The following is a 25525-nucleotide window of genomic DNA, read 5'->3' as shown; positions in this document are numbered from 1 at the left end:
AGTGTATTTTGATTGAGTTCAAGTTCCACCTCAAATATCTCATTCTGTCAAATTTTCAACTTGATATGCGTAGCCTAGTGCCAGGAACCAATGGAGGACTCCTCGCTCGTAATTGCTAATCACTTTAACCCTTTTATCCAGGCCTGAGCGTGCACATATTTCCTTTTGGTGAATTGACTTTCCCTTTAAGCACTCTCTGAAAGATCCAACTTAATACACAAATCCCTTTTTGAGATATGCCATTTTGAAAATCTGCGTGCACATAGCATATTTTGATTTAGTTCAAGTTCCACCTCAAATACCTCATTCTGTCAAATTTTCAACTTGGTATGCGTAGCCTAGTGCCAGGAACCAATGGGGGAATCCTCGCTCTACAGACCAAAAAGACTCAAACAGCCCAAAGAGACACAAACAGACCAAAAAGATTCAAACAGCCCATAGAGACACTCATAGCCCAAAGAAACATAAACAGTCTAAAGAGACACAAACAGTTCAAAGAGACAGACACAGACCAAAAAGACTCAAACAACCCAAAGAGACAACCCAAAGAGATCCTTCTGGCATCACCCCACCACTTATGTATTATACGGAACACTTCGAAGAAGTAAAGCTATTCGTTATTACAATTCTTTTCTTGTCATCTACACCCCTCTTAGTATCAACTTCTTCAAATAGTATAACGTTAAACTATTTTAAATTGACAACACTGTCCAAACATCACTTGTGTATTATACAGTACATAATCACCCCATCTCCCCGAAAACACTTTTCAGCCATTTCTTGTTAAAAAATTTTATTTCAAGTCAATCCTTAATAGGATCAAATTCGCAAATCCTACACTCCAATTTGCAAATCTCATTACCCCTTTTTAAATGTCAATCAAACAATTCTGATTGTAGTGTCCAATTTTTTAATAACAAACTGCATACTCTCAAAACATGTTTGATAATTGATAACCAGTCTGGTAATCTGCCTTGGAAAGGTGCCATCGAACGTAATCTCCCCAAATTGCACCGGAAGGAACGTAAAGAGAGCAAATTCCATTTGTACACCCTACTATTTATTCATTTTCATTAGAGTAATAAATTTGGTCCGTGGACCTTATTCTCTCCCCCCCCTTTTTTCTGTTTTTTTTGTGAAACAGGTATGTTAGACCTGTCACGGAATTACACAGAAATTTTTATTCTACATAATTGGAGACAAAGCGGACTTAAGACAACTCCACATCTCCCACTCCCCCTGTAACCAATTTTTTCGCAGAAAGGCATGCATAGCACCCTTTGTTTGAACTGAAGTCACATAAATAATTATAATTGGTAGGGTTTTGAAAATCTAAGTGGCTTGGGGCCTACCAATAACCCCAACAACAGTTTATCACAAGGGTATGCATGGTGCGTATTACTTAAACCTTTTCATTTGTCCATGTTTAATCTATAAGATTTGAGGACTAATGTAGACCTATGGCTCTTTCAGCTTTTCATGCCCCCCTCCCCGCCCCTTAGATTTAAAAAAATGAATGATGGTATTTTGTGTCTTGATTGAAATGGAATTATTCAAGCTACATTAATGGAGCCACAATTGCAACCCATGGCTCCTCCAAACCCAAATACTTCTCAGCAGAAAGATTAGCAGACTTTTTTTCACCAATTGGCTTGATATCTATAGGACAAATACCTTAGAAATACGTGGCATGAGAGTAGTGATTTTCAGGGATATTAACTTCTTGAACCTTTCCATGAAATTGCTCAAATTTGCTCGGAACTTATGAGGCAAGCAATTTCGTTCAAGGGGTAGAAGAGCCTGATTTTCAAACTTGTGGACCGCTTTTGAGCCCTACCTACGGTATGCACTGAAATGTCTCAATCGACTTGAAATTAAATTGGCCAAGGAAGATTTTATCAAGATATTTTAGATCGGCGACCGTTACTGCTCAGGTATTACAAGGTTAAAAATTTCATTATTTGAGGATTTTTTCTCTATCCTGGAATGACTTGAAAGCTAGAGTCTTATAGCAGGTCTATCTTCACGGCCGAAGAGTTAAGCCTTTTTTTAATGGTCTACCTTCGATATGTCTGAGATGCATTCTAGTGTGAATTTGCCTTAAAACAAGGCGCTACTTAACGTAACGATTATAAATAACAATGCAAAAGCAATAAGCTATTTCCTCAATTATTAGCAAGGGGTTTATGTTGTAATGTTGTAATAACTCGAAAATAGACACAGAGTCAAATTAATTTAGCGATCAGATCCATCGAAAATAAAATAATAGCTTTTGTGTTTTGAGGCAAGTACCACAGCTTTAGCTTATACATATTTCCTTTTTATAACCAACAATATATATTCAGATGGGTTTTCTATTCTAATTTGGCAAGGCGATAAAGCCTTAGGGGTATTGGGGTATTTTAAAGGTAACATAGCTCATCGTGTGTCTATAAACATTTTCAAGTCAAAAATAGACTCTTTGAAACATTCAAATTCGATATATAGCCGGCAAGATGTAAAGTCTGGATTATTTATTAGTTTTTAAAAATGTTCATTACGAAGGAAATTATTTGTGAAATATTTAGATTCAGTTCATTTGAAACAGGCTGTTATCTTTCTAAGAAATGAATTTTATTGACAGACAAGATTTGGCTTTACCATTGGCTTTACCAAGTAACTTATCAAGATTAGAGGCCTCAAATTTTTGTTTATGAGGAAAGCAGACGTTAGTCCTTTTTTATTAATTTTTCTAGATCCCCTTTTCTAGAATAAAAGAAAATATACAAAATTTGAGTAATATAGGTAAATTAAATGAACCTTGTTTCACTGACGAAGATATCATGAATTTTAATAAAAAGATTAAAAAATACATAGCCTTCCCTTATATTTTAATTAATACACATGTCTAATTTTTACCAAATATCCTGTATACATTTTAAAAATTTTGTACTACAATTAGTAGCAATTTGTATTAGAAAATATTTTGGAAAAGGGGACTCCTCGTTTAATTTTTTTTTTTTTTTACATAAATTTCTTTGGAGCGATATTTTCAAACTTGATAAGGTTTGCGAGCTTTGAAAAAATTTCAGAAGGAAAATCTTTTTCTTATTTAAAAAAATAAAACTGAAATAAAATTTAGCAGGGTAATTTTAGGACTTTGAGCTCCTAAAGACAAAGCGTTCACCAAGCTTCAGATTTATAATTTCGTTTTAACTTCTAGTTTTGTCATTTTGAATAAAAAAGAATCGAAAATACCCACAAACCATAAATTTTAACAAAAATGTGCGTTTTAATCACTCAAAAGGAATATTTTACTACTAGAAATATCGATCATAAGAGAAAGAAAATACAGTCGATAGACTAGAAAATTACAACCCTTTAATTCTGAAGTCTTTCAAAATCCAAAATTTTTTCTCCTTTTTTTTTATTGTATCTCAATGCTTGCGGCTAAGGTTCATAATGACTCTAGTGTTAATGTCGAAGGATGGACTGAGTACCTCTCTTGTAACATATTATCACAAGTGAAATGTCTACAAAACATTTCTTAAAGAACTAGTTATAAATCATCATCTGTTTACCCTTATTATGTCACAATATTCCAGCCGTCCCCACTGCTTAATAGATGTATGGTAGTGACGCTCATTAGGGGATTGTAACACCAAATACTGATTTTGATCCATGCACGGACACAGGCTGGGGGTGAGGCAAAGTTATGGGCATTTTCTGAAGAAATTATCAGTGTTTTCGGATTGCTGCCCATCCCAAAAAAAATTCTGTTTACGTGCCTGTTTTGATCTCCTTTTCTTTAGCAGAATTCCTACCAACTGCTTACGATGATATCCTGTTTGTGGTTGTACTGTTTACCATGTCTAACCTAGGCCTTGCGGTAAATTTGGACCTAAACATGGACTATATTCCTGAATGAAAAAGCGTTATAAAAAGACTGTCATTTTTGATGGGAAATTATGAAACTTTCCCTCAAAAATAAGGAAACTCTAAACCCACTATTTAAAAATATGGGCTTAAGATATATTCCTGTATTAAAAAACTATAAATTTTGCCTTCTATACGGCAATAATAAATTTCTTAAATGTTTCTTTAAGGTTTCAATAACACCATATAGATATAATCAAGCTTTGTGACTTTTTTCTATTAGTGTGTTTCCTCAAAATCTCAGCTATCCTTCTTCCTTTTCTTAAACTCTTATCAACTTGAAAACTACAAAGATAGTCGAACGAATGTTACAATTTTGATCTATCAAGGAAATGACAGCCTCTCTTCAATATGAAAAGGAATGGCTAGAATAAAAAATGTAGCTATCAATCCTTTTTTCTTTTTTTCTGCAACTCGGGGATTCTAAATGATTGTCATTTTTTACAACCAACAAATTCAAAAATGGAAGCTAACTGAAGGATTTTGACTTTAGCGCAAATTGAAACTTGTTATAAATGCTGTTTAAATGTTCCAAAAAGATACTTATGGTATCTGTGTCGTATTCTCAAGGTATCAATCTCGTGTTCTCAAATTACAGAGTACCAACAAAAATAAACCCCCTTAAAATTTGAAGTAAGAGGAGCATAATATACTTACTTACTTGAACTTGCATAAAGATACAAAGTCTTAAGCTCTTCCTGGCCCCAGGATTTGACAGACGGTTGGGTACCAAGCCACCCGATCTATTGTAATAGGGTTAGAAATCTCTAGCCAATTGTTTTCCCAACTATGACCGCGACAACAGATGCTGCAAAAACGCACAGTGTCTGCTTTTACTGTGTTGACCCTGGTCTTTAATTGTTTCCCGCAACTCTTCTTCTAATGTGTGAGGGACTTACGAATCAGTGCCCGCTTAGTCAGGACACCATCTGGTTTTCGACAGACGGCATTTCGATCAGTTCTCCAATAGTATACTTATGGTGGCGAGGTAGTCTAATTTGGGTATTACTGACCTGATTTCGAAGGAAAATACCAAGAATCTGACTCAAACAGAAATGGTCAAACACGATAATAGCATAGACGTCTGCGGCTTTGAGAGGCCCAGTCTCATATTCGTAAAGGAGTACGGAGTGGATGGAGGCCTCGTTGATTTTGATTTTCGTATTCAGCAGTATATCTCTCTGTCTCCATAGATTTTTACTTTGTTGAGCAAATGTTACGACTGCTGAAAATATTCTGCTCTGCACTTCTGTGCTGGAACCACCGTATTAGTCAACGAGAGATCGGAAAACTTGAATTGATCGCAAACTTCTAAAATACATTATTGAGGAAAATATCACTCTCCTATACTTATCCAGTGTCTGTTAGAGTTATAGTTTTTTTCTTGCAAATTATCAGACCAACCAGCCCTGCATTGATAGCAATACTGCATAGCATGGCTTGTGATTTGTCTGTACAGCTCTCAAGTAAGATGGTGTTTTCTGCGTAATAAAGAATCACCGATGGAGAAGTTTTGGTTTGATTCAACGGTTTTGCTTCATGCAATGCTCCAGAATCTGTTAAAGCATGATGAGTTGGTCGACACAGCCCATTCCATGACGAATTCTGCCAGATTCGGGGATGAGGTGATTGAGCTGAAACGGTTAAGTGTTTCTGGTGATTAAGCTGAATAAAGACTATTACGAATATCTTGGAAGTAATGCTTATGAGCAATATTCCTGGCGGTTCTGACATTCAGCTTTTTCCCCTTTTTTGAAAAAGGGGATAAAGAGTGAAGCTTTCCACTCATCCAATGGTACTTGCTGTTCCCAGATCTTTTTAAAGGGCTTTGGAGGTTCTGTGCAAGAAGTGTCTGGCTTGATATTTATTTTTCTGTTGATATTGCGCCCATTACTGGTGGTTTGTATTGTTTCAATTTCTTTCTTACTGTCAAAATTTCTTCCTTGTCAAGGGTCTCTAGTTTAACACCTTCACATTGATGCTTTGAGGGAATTCGGGGCATTCTTTGCTTTGGTACTTTCCTTAAATTTCCAAAAGTTGCTTCATCCCACAGGAAGACAGTTTGCTGTCAACTGGATCCATATCCTTTTAAGTTGAACAGAGTATTCAACTTAAAATAGAATTCTACTCCAGTGGCGGATCCATGGGGGGGTGAGGGTCCCCCCCTAGCGTAGTCTAAAGTAGTGTAATTTACTTAATTAACTCAAGTTTGCGTTAATTAAACTTGCTCCTACTGCAAGTTTATCGGATCAACCTATTTTGTGCTCCCCCTCCCTTAAATTGTTTTTTATCGGATCAATCTATTTCCCCCCCCCTCCCCTTAAAAAAATCCTGGATCCGCCCCTGTTCTACGACATATCTAGATATACCTTACCTACACAATACTAAACTCTTGGATATACCTAGTTCACATCCCCATTTCCGGGTTTCTTGCTCTTCTAACCCTATTCTAATCATTCTTAACTAACCTGCTGTATCATCTCTAGAAGCAATACTATCATTCCGTAAATAGGAAAAACCTGCCCAATCAAGTAAACTTCAATACAAAATGACCAATAAATCTGGTTCATCATATTCAATAATTCTTCATAAGATGCCCTAGCTAAACTATCATCTCGTAGCTTTATTACTTTAAGCCAATATCGGATTTCCTTCAGAGCTCTTGTCAACTTGAGAGAAAATATACCTGGTTCTCCTTAAAGTACCGACGTTGGTGTTACCTTATAGAGACCGAGTACCCTACTCTCTTAAAGTATTCAAGGTGGAGTATATCTAGTTGCTTGGCTTCTTCGAAACCCCATAGCTCTACTCCATAATGTATGAGTGGTAGAATTTTTGTATTAAAAAGGTGTTTATGTATCCGAAAGCTCCCTTGCTCCCATCATTGTATAATTTCGATAAAGGGAAAACAATGCCACTCCTCCTCTTTGAATGTTATTTACATGCTTGCCTTGCCTGGCAAGAATGATGTTTCAGATCTAATTGGCCAGACGTAATGAACAAAAATAACAATGGAAAAACAACAGGGTTAGTCCAATTTGGAAGACATGAATATGACAAAATATTTTAGACCAATTTTCAAGACCAGTTTTCCCTGCCTAACAAGTAAAAAAAGGAGCCTAAAGGAGGCCCTAGACGGTCAATCATTTTGATCAAAACTTTCCCTCAATGGATTGACGTGTGCTTCAATCAACGTTCAATCGACCCTTCAAGCTCGACCAAAGCTAATCTAGCACACTGCTTTTGATCAAAATGATTGAGTCATTCAAACTTTCTACCAATCACCGTCAACGCTTGACTCACGCGTCAGACAGGTTCCTAGACGGTCAATCACGCTTGAGTCAATCGATTGCTGGAAGCTTTTTATCAAAGTGATTGACTGTCTTGGGCCTCCTTAAGATACTTGCATTTGAATAACTACAAGTTAAGTAGTAATGGCGTAAATATGTGAAAGAAAGTAGTTTTTTCAGGGCGTAGCATATGATTTCAAGTGGAATTCAAAAGAAGTTGAATAATAGGAAACACTAGAAAGTATAGGATAAATTATACAAATATGAATATTTCATACTTAGTCACACCATACGCGCCTCCCTGACCGCAACCTTAAGACAATACACTAAGGTTTGTAATATCTCTCATTTTTGAAATACCTGCATTTATTTTCTTTCTTGATACACCGCGGTTTGAAGAAAACTATTGTATTAATTCTGCACTCGAAAAGTTGTAACAATGGATTTTTCACGCTCTGCTTAATCAACAATGTCACTTGAGTTTACTTAGAAGACATAGTGTCAATAAAGTTCAGAAAATGAAGAAATTGATTTGTCTGCAACAGAAACAAGCCATGCAAAAATTCCTCATATCTGATGTATTCTATACAATAATCACTGCTATTCCATTGTTAATGAATTCTTTGTATGTGCTTGACTAGCGCTAGTAAGTTGTTGATAAAGTCAAAATCAAGATCTAGGGTCTACCCCTTCAGTAAAGTCCCAGATATGCCAAAATAATATAGCAGTAAATATATTTATTTTAATTTTTGCTTTGGTTCTTTTCAAATGAAAATCTATTTCCTGTTTCCTCTAATGGATTTATCAGTGGTTCCAAAAAGGAAAAGGGAGCCAAAATAGTATCGGCTTCAATTTTGGTGCAGTGGGAATTATCTTAAGAGAGAATGCTATCGAAGAGATAAATTAAAGAGAAAAGTATCACACTGCGGATATTTCTAAGTTTCTGGTCATCTTTACATCTAAAGAATAACAATAATATTTTCTAGCTGTTTTTCCTGTTTTGCTTTATTACAAACTCTTGGGATTTGGCTTTTTTTAAACAGTTAAATGTGAAAACAATCATAGCAAATTTTTTGCTAACTTCTGGTATGCACAATCACTATCAGAAAATTCTTTCATATATAGAAATTTCCCCTTCCAAAACAGAAAACCGTGCAAACCACTGGCATAAGTCTGACAGACACAATACATGCAGGTGAACAATCACAGGCTATATACAAAACAAGAGACGTGAATTTTTCTTTGTTTTCCAGAGAAACAAAGAATGTGAGATATCTTTTGTTTCCTAAAATTAGATTATTTTTCCTACTAAATTTACGGTCTCATTCCGATTGTCAATATCATCTGTCAACTTAATGGAATTCTTTTTCCAAGATATTTCTAAGCGGAATTCTTTCTTCGATTCCTGAATTTATGATGAGATATGGAATTTCTCAGGCGATTTAAGCTGTAGCTCCTAGGCTGCAACTGCCATTCCATCTGCATCATTTTCCGAATAGGAGTAGGGCCTTTTTTGTTATAAATCTAGCGAAATACTGTCCAAATCAAAGCAGCGATGTTTTTACAGTTATGCTGTGGACAAGCCATTAAGAAGGTTAGAAGTGGCTTGCAGACCCTAAGCGCCTGTTTGGTTGCCTCTATTCCATATCCAATGTCTACCCTTATTTTCCATACAATCAAGAAGCTCCTAAATATAAATATTGGAAATTCTTTTTTTTAACAGAATGGCATCTGATTTTGCACGGCTGAAAACTATGTTGCCAAGAGATTTACGAATTTCAATAGCTTGCACACAGCTAGTCTTATCTAGGGACATGCATTTTATCACCCCTGTCATGAAGGCATGATACCATTTAGATCTTAGCATTTTTGTCATCCCTATATTTTTTCTTAGGTTTTAGCTGGAGTTGCAATCTTCTTTTTGTAGGCCTAATTCTACGAAAAAACAATTTCATCAAATTTTCCTCCTAACCTTATTGGTGATTCGTTAAGTTTGAATTTTGTCCCAATTCTTTAAGAACGACTCCTGAAACAAAAGGGTAGTTTAATTGGAACAATAAGAAGCTTTTTTCAAAAGTAACAAAAACTTTAGCGTAAAGAGCGAGGTGTTGAGGAGGAGGCAACCCGCTTCATATACGTAATAGTCTCGGTTTGTTTTAAATTTTAATGTTACTCCTTACTTCAGTTGAAAAAACTTTTTTTTTTTATTTAATTGACATGAAATCGACTTCAAGTGTTTCACCCATCATACTCACCTACGCTGATCGTTTACCAGTCAAATTTCTGTAACTCTTGTCACTGTGTAGTGTCAGTTGACAGTCACTTACGGATGTTGGTAGTTTCACTTACAGATTTTAGTTTTTTTTACCAGGGTGGTCTTAGAGTATTTAACAAGAAATACTTTTAATTTCTTCTGAGTTTTTTTTTGCTGGACAATCTGACAATCACCTTACTGATGAAGAAACAAACTTTTGACATTGGAACCTTGTTAGAACCTCAACCTTGACTATTACTGAACTATCTATGTTCAGCTACCGCAGTACGGGATGTGAACGAAACACTTATTTTATTTTAGATATTCCTGAAATACTTAAAAAAAGAGTACTTTTTTAAAACAGTGGCTTATTATGTATATCTTCAAACACGGAATTATCTGGTAAAAAAAAAAGCTCTCGAACAATATTTCTCCTGTAAAGATTTTATTCTTCTTAAGTGATGAAATATTTGAACGTCTAAACGTCCTTTCTATAACGGAGAACTTATTAGTGACTTGTGGCATTAGTCAAACATATATTCTTCTTTTCTAAAAGCCTAATATGTCCTAGAACAAATATACATTTTATATCGGGCACTAGGCTCTGCAAAGGAGAAAATTAAATCGGAAAATACGGGGAAAATAAGGTGCAACAAGTAGTGATGGGTTAACCAGGACAGCGGGCCCCATCCCTCTCGCCGTTTGAACTTAATTTACATACTCTCGTGACTGCCCTCCCTTGGTACCAGATACGGTTCTAAACCTTCCCTAGCAACCAGATTGCCTATACTCCCTTGAGAACCTCATTTACATACTTACATGGGAACCTCGTTTGCATACTTCCCTGAGAACCTCATTTGCATAAATTCAATCTTCATTGAATCAGCGGAATGACCACTTTCGTAAACCGGTTTATTTGAGTTCAATGGAATAGTAGAATCAACGTAATCAGAGGAATGACCACTTAAGCAAACCGTTTTATTTGATTTCAAATGGACTAATAGAATTTATGATATATTATTGAACTTTGCTTAACATATGCATAATGTAACCGCTTGTATCGACATGTTCTTGGGAATGACTGCTTATATCAACACTTTTATTTTAGAGGGGACGTATGGTCATCCATGTTTCACTTCCAAGGGCCTCCAATGCCCCTCCCCCAACTTTCTGTCCCCCTTCTTTTTTTTACTCGGATTTTTTTTTCTTTTTGAATTTTGAATTTTTTAACTTACTTTTTTTTCTTTTTTTTTAGGGAGGGACTTCAAAAATTTTCTCATTTTTTCATTTCTAAAAATGACATGAAATATATTTATAACAAAAGTAATTCACTTGTGACACTTTCGAAATACGAAATGAAGATGACACTCCTTGATTCAATCTCTTTTCTAGCATTTAACATTAAACATTTCCTTAAAACAAGTCAGTTTCATGACAAATCCTTGATTTAAGTCTGCAATTTTTCTCAATTTAGGGTCCTACTGTCCTTTGCTCCCCTTCCATTGACATACAACTCACAAACTCGTTTATTAATAAATCATTTCAGTTGCCTATGCCAACATTATTACCAGTATCTTATGAATTCTAATATGAACCTGTTAATAATACCTTCAAATTTCAAATCAAAGAAGGATTTTCAGGGTAAATTCCTTGATTCAAGCGTCTTTCTAGCATTTAACATTAAACATTTCCTTGAAACAAGTTAGTTGCATAGCAAATCCTTGATTTAAGTCTGCAATTTTTTTCAATTTAACGTCCTACAGTCCAATGATCCCCTTCCAATTATATAACTGACAATACCATTTGTCAATAAATCATTTCAGTTACGTTTGTGAACCTCACTACCAATATACCATGACCAATTATAATATGAAACTGTTAATAATGTCTTCAAAATCAAAGAAGGATTTCCAGGGTATATTCCTTGATTCAAGCTTCTTTCTAGCATGTAACATTAAACATTTCCTTATAAAAAGCCAGTTGCATGACAAATCCTTGATTTTAGTCTGCAATTTTTCTCAATTTAAGGTCCTACTGTCCTATGGTCCCCTTCAAATGATACACAATTGACAAAACATTTTGTTAATAAATCCTTTCAATTGCATATGTCAACCTCATTACTAGTATATCATGTCCAATTCTAATATAAACCTGTTAATAATATCTTTAAATTTCAAATCAAAGAAGGATTTTAAGGGCACATTCCTTGATTCAAGCTTCTTTCTAGCAAGTAACAGTAAACATTTCCTTAAAACAAGCCAATTCTGAATCTTGGTAAATTCCCACTGCATATGTCTCTAACTCTAAAAAGAATCCGGTTCATATCTCTCATACTTTGGTAAAAAACTTATCCATCTATTTCAGACTCTAGCATACCACCTGTGAGCCTGGTGTCTGTGTATGAAATTTTCTGTTCTTGCATCTCTGACTTTTGAAAAAATATTCTAAATGATGGAGTTTCTAGAGTACCCTAAGAACATTGAAAACATAACAAAGTAATTCAAGGAAATATTTTATCAAAATAATGTCACGTACAATTTTACATGTTACTAATATCATCATAAAAACTTTGAATTTTTCAAATTCATTCCAAAAATAATTCATCATATTTTATCTTGACATGACATTTATATCGTTTCGGGGTCATAGACCACTTTTAACCTGATTGCAGTTACAAGCAAGAATCCGGTTCATCTCTCTTGGACTTTGGCAACCTTTTCCATCTGTTTCATACTGTAGTACACCACTTGTGAGCCTGGTAGTAGTGTCTATGTCTGATTGAATCTTGTTAAATTCTCTCTTCATATGTCTCTAACTCTAAAAAGAATCTGGATCATATTTCCCTCATACTTCGGTAAAAACCTTATCCACCTATTTCAGACTCTAGTACGTCACTTGTGAGCTTGGTAGTAGTGCACGTGTCTGAAAATTTCTGTTCTTGCATCTCTGATATTTGAATAAACATTTTAAATGATAGAACTGCTAGCATACTCTAAAAATATTGGAGGCATACCAAAGTAATTCAATGAAATATGTTTCTTGAAATAATGACACGTACAATACGACATGTTCTTAAGATCATTATAACAAATTTGAATGTTTCGAATCCATTTAAAAAAAAATCAACTTGTTTTATCATGACATGGCCCTGAGTTCATTTTGGAGTCATACACGACTTTTAATATCGTTGCGTCTACAAGCTCATAACACATTTCTTCATTGCGATTATTCTGTTCAATGGTGGTATTTGTTGGTAAACTACCAATGATACTATGACGTTCACCAATGCTTTGCTTTTCATTGAATTGTCTTTAATTTCTTTGGTGATATTATCTGCCAATGCCCTTTTTATTTTGTATGCGATTTCATTGTCTGTAACCTCATTATTTTTACACAGATGACAGTTCTGGCACTGAGACAAGATATGGTGAGTAAGCTTTTCTTCTTTTTACCTTCCGTTGAATGCTAATACCAGAAAGATGGCGATAGGATCTATCAACAGGTAACGTATTGCCAGAACATAAGCGAGAAGTTGCCCTTCGCCTTCCATTATTAGTTTCAGACTTACAATCTCTTTGAGCCCTAACTTCTCTAGAAATGTTACTATCATATATCCACCATCAGTAATGTTGAATTTTTTCGGAGGTCAAGAGGAATTTCATGTCTCACTGTCATGGACATACTCATATGCATCTGCAATGGTGTCACCATTAGTGCTTGTTTCATAGTTCAAATATTTGTCTTTGTCAACATTCAGTTGCGCGATAACTCTATCATGTGCACATACTTTCTTAATGTGTTTCATCTTCATTTTTTCATCATTGGTATTATTCTGGTCAATGATGTTACCTGTTGGTAAACTATCGATGATATTATTAACGTTCAGCGATGCTTTGCTTTTCATTGAATTATCTTTCATTTCCTTAGGGATATTTCCAGCCAATGCCCTTCTTATTTTGCCCTCGATTTCACTATCTATTAACCCATTATTTTACATAGGTAGCAGATCCGACACATAGACAAGGTACGGTTATAATGTTGGTAGAGCAGTATGCTTTACTTCTTCTTGATTTCAGTTTAATGCTAATACCAGAAAGATGGTGACAGGATTTATCAAAAGGTATCGTGTTACCAGAACCACAAGCAAGAAGTTGCCCCTCGTCATCAACTATTATTTTTGTCCTTGCACTCTCTTTCAGTGCTATCATTTTCTGGAAATGTCGCTCTCGCATATCCATAATTATAAGAGTTAAGTTTTTTCCTTTGGTGATATTATCTGTCAATGCCCTTTTTATTTTGTTTACGATTTCATTGTCTATAACCTCATTATTTTTACACCGGTGATAGTTCTGGCACTAAGACAAGATATGGCGAGTATGGTTTTCTTCTTTCGACCTTCCGTTGAATGCTAACACCAGAAAGACGGCGATAGGATCTATCAAAAGGTAATGTATTACCAGAACATAAGCGAGAAGTTGCCCTTCGCCTTCCATTATTAGTTTCAGACTTAAAATCTCTTTGAGCCCTAACTTCTGTGGAACTGTTACTATCATATATCCACCATCAATAATGTTGAATTTTTTCGGAGATCAAGAGAAATTTCATCTCTAACTGTCATGGCAATTCTCATATGCATCTGCAATGGTGTCACCAGAACCACAAGCAAGAAGTTACCCCTCGTCATCAACTATTGTTTTGTCCTTGCACTCACTTTCAGTGCTATCATTTTCTAGAAATGTCGCTCTAGCATATCCACCATTATAAGAGTTAAGTTTTTTTGGTAGTCGAAAGAAATATACCTCTCACTGTCATGAAAACGCACGCATGCATTTCCAATAATGTTGCCATTAGTGCTTCTTTCATAGTTCAAATACCTTTCTTTGTCGATATTCAATGCTACGACAACCTAACCATGTAGACATACTTTCTTGAAATATTTTATCTTTACTTTTTAAAATAAGACGTAAATATTTATCCTTCCAGTGCACAATTACTGTTGATCAAAAACACATAATAAACTAAGTATTGTCGATGACCAAGCATAGAATACCACGGGAGCAGTCGCATAAAAACAAATTCTAAGTTAGAAAAATGTCAAAAAAAGAAAAATATTTTACTACAAATATTATTTTCCTAATATGAAAAATCACGACCAACAAATGAATATCATTTTCATTTCGTGTTTCGAAAACATCACAAGTAAATTTCTTTTTTTATAAATATACTTAATGTGATTTTAAGACTTGGAAAAAAGTCCCCCCAACAAAAAATGACAAAAAATCAAGTTAAAAAAATTTAAAGTTCAAAAAGAAAAAAATCTGAGCACAAAAAATGAGGAGGGGGAAATGTAGGGGGAGGAGTATTTGGGGCCCTTGGAGGTGGGGCATGGATGACTATTTTTCTGATTGTGTACTACTCCATTGAGTTCAAATAAACCGATTTACTAAAGTGGTCATTCCTCTGATTCAGTGAAAATTGAATATATGCAAATGATGTTCTCATGGAAGTATGCAAACGGGGTTCTCATGTAAGTAGGTAACAAGGTTCTCATGTAAGTATGTCTCATGGGAGTATAGGCGATTTGGGTGCTAGGGAAGGTTCATGACCGGATCTGGTTGCTAGGGAGGGAAGTCATGGGAGTATGTAAATTAAGCTCAGATGGCCTGAGGGACGGTACCCACTGTCCCTTTTGACCCGCTACTACTGCTGCCTCTAATGAAATATTAATTTTACAACCAAATTTTTGAGTAGGTAGAAGACTCATGCGTAATTTCTTTTCTTTTTTTCTTCCTTGAGCCAAATTTGACTGAGTTTGGGGTTTCATCCCCTTTCTTAAACATCTCAAAATTGTTTTGTACAAAATTATAGTATACTGATAAAAGTAACAAATATTAATGATTATGAATACTAAAGGTCTTGGTAAGGAAGAAGAGACTCGGCACTATAGCAAGCAAACTCTAAAAACGGAATTTCGACAACAAATGAAATATCAAAAGAATTAGCTTTTAGATTTTCTCCAATATCTAAGGAACAACCAAAAGTTTCAAGTTGAGACTCTCAGAGATTGTTGAGGGGTATGCTGAAATAAGTAAATAAAACCCTATCTTCATCCAGGCTATCACTAGAATGTATCTTAAATATCTAAAAAATGGCTTAGGCTACTAAGTCGAAAAATTCCAGGGAATGTTCGGGGTCATATTTAAGAGTACGAAAAGACGCATTGTGCAACCAGGTTTTCAAAAGGGTTTTTATATACATTCGGGAACGAGTGACGGTATTCATTTGAAATTTTTGTGGAACGTTGAGGGACACTTGAACTAAAAAAAAAAAAAAAAAAAAAAAAAAAAAAAAAAAAAAAAAAAACTATATGCACCGTGAATGTCGAAAGAACATATCTTCAGTATCTTAGGAACGCCTAATCATATAAGGTTTAAACTTTCAAGTAAAAACGTTGTTTTCTTAAATCATTCATAGCTTCCCAAAGTGCCCTTGCACATTTTTCAAATAATTGTTACTGATCAAATAAATATTCATTAATCTTTTGTTACTGATTAATCTACTATAATGCTTCAGTAACACAATAGGATCCCACTTCGACTCAAAACTGTTTCTACTTTTTCCGTGTTTCTAGTTTCCAGGAACTTAAACAAATATCAAGCAGGATATAGAAACTATAAGCCGGACTCTTCGAAATTGCCAAGATAAGTAACAAGCACAAAGCAGGGTTACCAACTTTTTAGTTCAAGAGTATGTCTCCTGAACATCCAAAAATATTTCATTTGTTGCCAAAATATATTTCGTCTAAAATATGTCCACAGTATGTTCATCTTGAAATCTCAGAAACTAGAGGTTATTTTCCTTATCACTTGGGGTATTGACCAAAAGACGTTTTGTAAACCTCTTTCAAAGCGGTCAATTAACATAAAATATAAAGAAAACCAAAAAGAATAATTTGAATACAAGCACAAAACTCATAAAAACGTGTAAACACTAAAAAATAACTTGAGGGGTTTAAGGCTAATCTTCTAACGAGAATTCCACTTGAAAGAGGAATTGCTGACCCTCTTGAAATAGGGTCAGCATGAGAGTCAACATTCTCTCTTCATTTGCTAGCTTTTTGCCAATCGGAGTATTTCTTGTGCATTTCAAAATGTATAATCCAGGTTCTAGCGACGTTCCAGAACGTCAAATTAGTTGCTTCACACGCATCAAACAACTAGTCGTTTGCATTAGAAGACCATTTCGTAATTAGGTCTTGATAAAACCAAGCAGCATAAATTGTCTTTCAGCTGCTGCCAAACAGTGGACAGGCCATATAAAATCATCATAAAATCATAAAAATCGTTGTAATTTTCTTCCTTCTTGGCATCTTTACTTTTTCTTAAGGCAGACCCGAAAACTGACGGATTCACTTCTACAGTGGTTCCGCGAATAACATGTTCTTTTTTCAAAAATGAAGTTCCAAAGTTCACCAAGGTAGCTTCTGGCTTTCTCTTGCTGAAATTCCGTTTCCCAAGAAAGCGGGAAAACCGTCTGGGCAGACACAATTCTGTCGTGCTCTCCACCAAGGACAATTTCAGGATCCAAAAGTGACAATGCTTTCAATGTTTCGTCTTTGTGGTCAAATTCTACTTCTGTTTTGGCTAACAAGTTCTACCATGTACGCTAAACAGTGCTCCCTAACTTTTTCCATGTTATAAAAGTAGGAGCTATATACTTACTTTGTGTTTCTGGAGGGTTCTTAAAGTGTTGGGACAAAATTCAAACTTTACCTAAAACGACGAGGTGTTGGAGAGGGGGTAACCCCTCCTAATTTCTGGAGTGGTTGTAATTTCTGAGAGTTTTTAAAAAAAATGCCTGGAAATCTGGCTCCACCAACACGGAAAAATCCCCCATCCCCACGGGTAAATCCTCTAGACAATTCAATTCTGGTGAAAATTACCGAAGACACCCTTAACGTCTCCAGGCGTAAAATTGAGTCGGCAAAGATAAAGCAACACGTAAGAAGAATTTCGTTTAGGAATTCTGGCAAATTTCTATGGGGGAAACTTTCCCTTGAAAAAATCACCCCCTGGAAACTTCCCTCGCCATGGCAAATTTTCCCCTTTGAAAATACCCCAAGCAGAACCCCCCCTCTCCCATCCCGAAAAATGTATTCATACTTCCCAATAGCAAATGCTATAAGTAAACAATGGGCAAATTTTATAACTTAGACCATTCCCCAGGGGCCGTGGGGGTCGTGTTATATCTAAAGTCATAGTTTTTCAGTCTTTCAACTACGCTGAGCAAAGGAGCTATCTAAAAATTTTTATCGGGGAATTTTGAGAAAAAAGGGGCGTGAGAGGAGGCATAGTTGTCATTCAATATTTTTGGTCATTTAAAAAGGGTAAAAAAACTTTTAATTCCCGTTTGAATGAGCCCTTTCCTGATATTCAAGGACCACCGGTTCGATACAATTATCCCTGTAAAAAAAATAAATAAAAAATATAAATAAATACGAATCCATAATCTTTCTTTTGGCAAAAAAAAAAATCCACTTTTTTTTCAGATAGGAGCTTGAAACCTCTACTGTAAGTTTTTTTGATCCGCTGAATCTAATTGTGTGATTTTCATTAAGATTCTAGGACTTTTAGGCGGTGTTTTATTCTTTATTGGAAAATCAGGCAAATATACATATATATATATATATATATATATATATATATATATATATATATATATATATATATATATATATATATATATAGATTCCAGACCATCCACAATCCAAAGTTTCCATTTTGTTTCTTCTCATTTCCAGCTGATAAGTGATAATACCTGATACATGTAGGTTGAGGTTTTTGCCTTAACCCCTTCACGCATAGTGTCCTCACCTGAGTACGTCAACTTCTCGATTTAATTTGTACCGCTAGGTAGCTCGTACGCTTTCGTGTTGACTTCTTTAGTTTTGCACAAGTCAGTCCTGCGTGCCATCTTTTTTTCGCTTTAGTCCAGGCATTGACAGAATTTTGGAGATTTTTCTTGGATTTATCCTGTCACATGGAAGAAAAAGTCCTGAACCAGGTAAGAGTTGAAATTTTATAACTCAGTAAGTATGAATCTGAGGCATTTGTGTTTTTTAGCATGAATAATTGAATGTTTTACAGTAATAGAGAAAACTTTTTCGAATGGCTGCGACTTTTTTTGTTTAGGGAACGCTGGTATAAAAGTTGAGCGTTCTCATTTGAGGACAGTGTGCATAAGTTGAAGTTTTTCACTAGAAAGAGACGAAGCAACAAGGAACGATCTGTGGGACATCTAGTCGGCTCAAGAATATATCTTCATGTCGTTAAAAAAATGCAGAATGAATTTTTGTCGTTAAAAAAAATTCAAACAAGTTTCGAAGGACATCTGCAGTCTTATTTTTTTGTGTCCTCAGCTGAGGACAGTGTGTAACGGATGATATAATACTAACTGTGATTAGTTTGATACCAGCTGCTGAATATGGCTCTTTCTTGTCTTAGTCTATCAGTTCCTTTTTTTAGGATCTTTTAGAAGAAGTTGACGCATCGAAGATTAAGGTCATATTCGAGATATCCTTGAAGAGCTTGATAGTGAGATGTATGAAATGGAGCACCTATCTAATAGTGAGGAGGAGGAAGCTTACGTGCCTACTGACAGTGACACAATTCTAAAGAAGAAGACACCGGGGATTCTGATATCTAGATGTTGAGACACGACAGCCCACTGCAGAGACGGGGAAAAAACGGAAAAGGAACTTCCGTTACCATAAGAGGCCCTTTTCCACCAACAATGGCAAGTGGAACCCTCCTACAACATCCTTAGCCTCTGATGACGACGAAGACCTTGACCCGATTGTTTACTTTGATAAGTATTTCCTGAAGAATTTTATGAGAGGTTTGCCAACTACACAAACTTGTACTCCATACAGAGAAATGGAGTGACCATTGGTACCACTCGAGAAGAGATGAAGAGACTTGTTAGCATACATGTTGCAATGGGTGTCTTCAAGTTCCCAAGATATAGGAGGTTTTGGTCCCCAACCACTAGGATACCCCTGATTGCTGCATGAATGTAAATAGGTTCCAGTGTCTACGGACCTCACTCCATGTTGTTGACAATTTGAATTATAGGAATCTGAATGACAGTTTATGGAAAGTTCAACCAGCAATTGATACTGTCTTAACACGAGTGCGTCAACTACCACAGACAGATAACTTGTCAGTGGACAAGCTGATAGTACCATATGCAGGCAAACTTGAAATAAAACAATATATAAGAGGTATACTTTGTCCATGGGGCATCAAGGTCTTTCTCTTATATACTTCGGGTGGTACCGAGTTAAATTTTGAAGTTTACCAAGGGAAGAATACACAAATCTTGGAAGACTTTAGAAAATATGGTCTCGGAGCTCGTATAGTCCTCCAGCTGGTGAATGCGATCAATCCCTCGCCATACACAAAAGTGTATTGTGACAATTTCTTTACTTCAATCGACCGTCTTCTAGAGTTGAAAGAAAAAGGAGTACTTTACAAGGGTACTATCCGGGCGGATAGGATCCGAAGTGTGCCACTCGAAACCGAAAAAGAGAAGGAAGGGGCAGCTTTTCTGAAGTAGTTGGGGGTCAAGATGAATTTGTCTTGGTACGCTGGCTGGATATAAGCAGCGTGCAGCTAGCTTCAACATATGTGGGTGGAGGTGAGGTCAGAAAAATAAACAAATGGTCAAAGACTGCAAAGAAAAATATAGAAGTCGCACGACCACAGATTGTCAAGGAGTACAACAGAAGTATGGGTGAAGTTGACAAAATAGACCAGCTTTTGTCTTGTTACAGAACATTCATCCGATCAAAAAAGTGGACCCTCAGAATGATTTTCCCCATGGTAGATCTTGCTGTTTTTAACTCATGGCTAGAATACACGAGTGACTGTGATCGACTGAAAATCAGCAACAAAAGCCGTCTTGACCTACTTTCCTTTCGTTTTGATGTTGCAAAGGCTCTCACCCACGCTGCTGTTCCAGGCATGAAGCGAGGCAGGCGATAGACTTCATGTGACTTGGATTCTGACGAAACAGAGGAAGGTCTTCGCGAGCCGTCTAAGAAAAAGGAACAGGATTTTTGTGTGCACCTGACAGAGCGCTCGATTTGACCAGACGGCTCATTGGCCAGAAAAGACCGTCAAGCAGAATCGTTGCAAGAACTTACCATGTGTTATGAAGACTAGCACAATGTGTTCGAAATACAAAATCCCTCTGTGTAATGTCAATGGGCGCGATTGTTTTATTTAGTTTCGCGCCAAGTGATTAGTTGTATGCTTTTTCAGCACTTGCGTTCTGTACGCTTTCTATCTAAAATATGGCCGATTTTGATCAAGTGACAGCAAACTGTCCTCGACTGAGAACACCGCAAAAATCAGGTTTGCCATCACAGGTTGAGCTAGAAACTTTTACCCCTTGTATTTTAGCTATGTATCATTAATCCAACAAGATTTCAGATTTTTTTCCCTTCGGGAAAAAAATCGTGCGTGAAGGGGTTAATCTCAGAAGCTGGAAGTGGGTGTATACGGAAAAGATGCCAGTTTCTCTGTTGTTTTGACTTTGGTGAGTAAAATCAGGGTGCATAAAATTATTTATAGATGAAGAATTTTCAAGGTGTTTGCTTCAGGAAAGAGTAAGCAACCCTGAAAAATACAACATAAAACGTAAAAAAAAAACATAGATTAAAGTCTTAGCACTCATTTGGTGATGAGTGGCATTTTTCTACAAAAGTATTCTGTTTTATTTATATAAATTTGGAAAATGTGTCCACTTTATGTCCCAAACTTCTAAAATGTGTCCCTTTTTTGCTCTATTATGTCATTATGTCCCGGTACATAGAAACATGTCCGTTGGACATAAAATATGTCCAGTTGGTAACCCTGACCCAAAGGCTAAACTTCATCTAATATTCAGGGTTGATCTGAATGTAATTTTTTCAATGTTTTGGGAGGAGAATTTCTCTTCAAGACATTATATTTGAATCAACGTCTTAGGTCAATGTTCTGTATACTGTGTTGATTAATGTGAAATTACCTTTATTTTAACTGGCTTTAGCTTGCTATTAAGGTTTAAAATATTTTTAAGCATCAGGGGGATGGGGTGCAAAGACAACTTAGAGTGAATATAATAGCCGTCAAATAAGCACAACTTTTTTTTTATAATGAAATTAGATTTTGGCTGTTATTTTTTTTTATTAATAGTAGTTTATGGTGGTAGCTGTAGCAAAGCATCTGGCCATTAGTGGCATTGGTGAATATTTGGTAGTGACAAGGGAATTGTCATCCGGCTGTTGGTTTCAGTTGTAATTTGAATTTAGAAACATCTATTCAGTTAAAAGGGAGGCAAAGACAATAGTTCAAACTTCAAATAAATGCTCCTTTTTTCCTAGTTTTGATGGTTGATATGGTGAAAAAAAGGACTCATCAACAATTTCTTCATTATAGTCTAAAATTGGGTAGTAAATAATTCTTCTTCACATTTGTTTTTGTTTTGTCACCTGGGTTGTCACACAATATTTTTCTTGTGCTTAGTTATATCGTGTGAAATTGCATTATTTCGTAAAATATTATAATATTAAAAAATACTAAAATGTTGGTAATCGAACACAAACTAAAATTTATTTAAAAAAAGATCCAAAAAATATATTTTTTTTATAAAAAAAAAGTGACAAACCACATCAAAACATAACACGGGCAGAAACAAGGTCCAATAAAATTCAGTCTGAAGTCAGTCAGTCTAAAATTCAGTCTGAAAAAAAGTTACTATCATTCAATAAATAGATTCAAAAATGAATTGGAATTAAAATGAGTATTCCAGTTAAACTTAATTCGAACGCAAATTGTTAATTCGAACGCACCACCCTCTAAATCATCTAAAGGACATAGTGTCATTTCCGTTTACTGAAAACAATTGGTAATTCGGGCAGTGTGTTTTTTAATTCGTCGTAACATTAACAACAACACAACAAAGAATAATTTCACAGGGTAAATCAAATCAAATGAGAGTGATGCTGCTCCACCTCCATCCCAAACCCTATAAACGGCTTGAGTGTTATTTGAATTTTATTAACAATAGCGTGCATTCAAAGGTTATTGTGGTTTTCTCTTGTCATGAAATTATAACAGAAAGAATAAAGGCTATTTTTCACAAAAATACTAAGAGCAAAGTGAATCGAGCGATTTTTTAATATGAAGGGAGATATCCTATTACACAATTGTCTTCTTCAACTATCTACCGTGAAGCTTAATTTAGGTTTTACTGACAGCATACTAGAGCTACTAAATTAAATCGGCAGTGGGTTTACCTTATGCTTTAGTGGAATACACACATTTTACTCTTCTTCATTCTATTTATGAAGAAGGAGAAATATGTTGAAAGCCAATATCCATACAAGATCCCATCCGAGGTAGACGGCAGCGATAAGTTTAGCCAAGAATGGCATCGTTAAGATCCCAGAAGACAGTATCTCCGGAATAGTTTTATGAGTAATCTTCAAGAAGGCAAAAGATAAGCGAGACGTCTCAGATTGTCGGGGAGACAAAAATCGAAACTTACAAGTAATTTTAAAGCTTTGAAGATTTCCCGGAACGCGAAGTGGAAGCCTTAACATTGTTAGGTGGAGGAGCAGTGACTTACCAGTGTGTCAGCTGCAGGGAAGCTGTATAATAAAGTCGTGTTGGTAATAAAAGGATAAAAAAAAAAAATTGATTATTAAACTATTTACTTAGTTGGTGAGTCAGTTTTAGGTTAAACGTAATAGCGTCTGAATCTGGCTTTTGAGCAGGCTGAAAACTGTTTGAACAAGGTAGTACTTACTTCCGCATGTGAAATCTTCCTTGTGTCGCTTGTTTATCGGCACAACGCCCTCAATAGCATCAAATCTCATATCCTGATTAGTATAGCCCAGCGGTTCACCAGTATGGTACCCCGTTGGCGTACGAGGTGTACGAGGGGTATCTGGGACTGTGCTATTTACCATGTTTTCTCTGGGCTGGAAGAAAGAATGTTTCTAGTTCAGGATTATATAAGGTATAATAAATGTCAACGTAGACGCCTAAATTTAAAAAAGTCATACTGCGTACTTATTACTGTCTGTTGTGTTTTTCTTATGTAACTGTTTACTGACAACTTTGACTGGATAAACCACCTTAAGATTACGCTGGGGTCACTGCAGTAATCCACGATCCATAATTAAGCAATGCTGTTACTAACTGTAGTTACGTAGCCCAAAGCTTCCGTTTTTCGTTTATTTAATATTCGGTGTTTAATACCTATTGAATAAAAAAAAAGTTTTTCTATCAGAAAGTAAGGAGCAACATAAAAACTTAAAACGAATAGAAATAATTACATATATGAGGGGATCGCCCCTTTTCAATACCTCGCTCTTTACGCTAATTTTTGTAGAACTTTTGAAAAAGCTTATTACTCTAATTAAGCGGCCCTTGTGTTTCAGGAGTCGTTCATAAAGAATTGGAATAAAAAAGTCAAACTTTAGCGTTAAGAGTGAGATATTGAGGAAAGGGCAATCCTCTTATGTACGTAATAATTTCCGTTCGTTTTAAGTTTTGATGTTGCTCATTACTTTCAGTTGAAAAAAAATCGTTTTTCCATATTTAATTTTTGATCGTTTTTAAATAATACCAGAAAATTCGGCTCCCCCTCCATGGGAAGTTCCTTCCCCCTACGGAAAATCCCTCAATGGAAGTTATTCCCAAATAAAAAAAAACCTCCAGTCCTGCCAAGAAAATTCCTTCCAGACAATTCCAATCTAGCTGAAAGTTACCCTCAGAAACTTTTTCACGGACGACTCCGGGTGAAAGATTTTTCTTAGCGCTCTTTCGTTTGAAAAGACTTTAATTTCGGATTGTTTTTAAGATCCTACAAGAAATTCCTTCCTCCGTGAAAAGGTTTTCCCGCAAATTCCCCCCCCCCCTTCTCGCCCGCTAATAGAAAGGTGCTCCCGCAGAAATTCCCTTTGGAGAATTTACCCCGTGGAAAACTCCCCCTTGGAGAATTTTTCCGATGGAAAATTCCTCCCTACGAAACGATACTCTAGACAATTTCAACCTGTTAAAAATTTCCCCGTGGAAAATTCCCCTTAACATCTCCACGTGAAAATTGAGTTGGCAAATAGAAAGTGAGGCAAATAAAAAAATTTCGTATAGGAATTCTGGCAAATACCGCCAAACTAAAATTTCCCTGGTTAATTCAAACCCGCGGAAACTTCCATCCCCACGGAAAAATCTCTCCGTGGGAAATCCCCCTAGTAGAAAATTCACCCGCCCCCGCCAGGAATTTGTCCCGCCAGGAAAATTCCTTTCAGACAATTCCAATCTAGCTGAAAATGACCATCGGAAATTTTTTTGCGGAAGATTCCGGGTGAAAGATTTTTCTTAGCGCTCTTTCGTTTGAAAATACTTTAATTTTGAATTGTTTTTAAAATCTTACCAGAAATTCCTTCCTCCGTGGAAAGGTATTCCCGCAAATACCCCCCCCCCCCGCCTGCTACTAGAAAGGCACTCCCGCATAAATTCCCTATTGAGAATTTACCCCGTGAGAAACTCCCCCTTGGAGAATTTTTCCAGTGAGAAATTCTTTACTATGAAAACATATTCTAGATAATTTCAACCTGTTAAAAATTTCCCCACGGAAAATTCCCCTTAACATCTCCACGTGTAAAATTGAGTCGGCAAATAGAAAGTAAGGCATATAAAAAGAATTTCGTATAGGAATTCTGGCAAATACTGCCAATATAAAATTTCCCTGGTTAGTTCACCCCGCGGAAACTTCCCTCCCCAGGAAATAATCTCCCCGTGGAAAATCCCCCTAGTAGAAAATTCACCTGCCCCCGCCAGGAATGAGTCCCGCCAGGAAAATTCCTTCCAGACAATTCCAATCTAGCTGAAAATTACCCTCGGAAAATTTTTGCGGACGATTCCGGGTGAAAGATTTTTCTTAGCGCTCTTTCGTTTGAAAATACTTTAATTTTGAATTGTTTTTAAAATCCTACCAGAAATTCCTTCCTCCG

The 25525-nt window shown here is 36.0% G+C and overlaps 1 long non-coding RNA gene across 1 annotated transcript in view; it reads right to left on the bottom strand.

Annotated features, from left to right (window-relative positions):
- Positions 1–25525, bottom strand: part of LOC148955372 (uncharacterized) — a 137172-nt gene that overhangs the window by 85385 nt on the left and 26262 nt on the right. The window contains exon 2 of the long non-coding RNA XR_016143559.1: positions 23314–23488. This is a non-coding gene — a long non-coding RNA (uncharacterized LOC148955372). The remainder of the gene's footprint in view (positions 1–23313; positions 23489–25525) is intronic.

Source organism: Artemia sp. Qi Xiang Cuo, chromosome 2 (assembly GCF_049724085.1).
Source record: "Artemia sp. Qi Xiang Cuo chromosome 2, ASM4972408v1, whole genome shotgun sequence".
Taxonomy (NCBI): domain Eukaryota; kingdom Metazoa; phylum Arthropoda; class Branchiopoda; order Anostraca; family Artemiidae; genus Artemia; species Artemia sp. Qi Xiang Cuo.
Note: the sequence above shows the minus strand (reverse complement) of the source record. Positions and strands in the feature narration are given on the sequence as shown.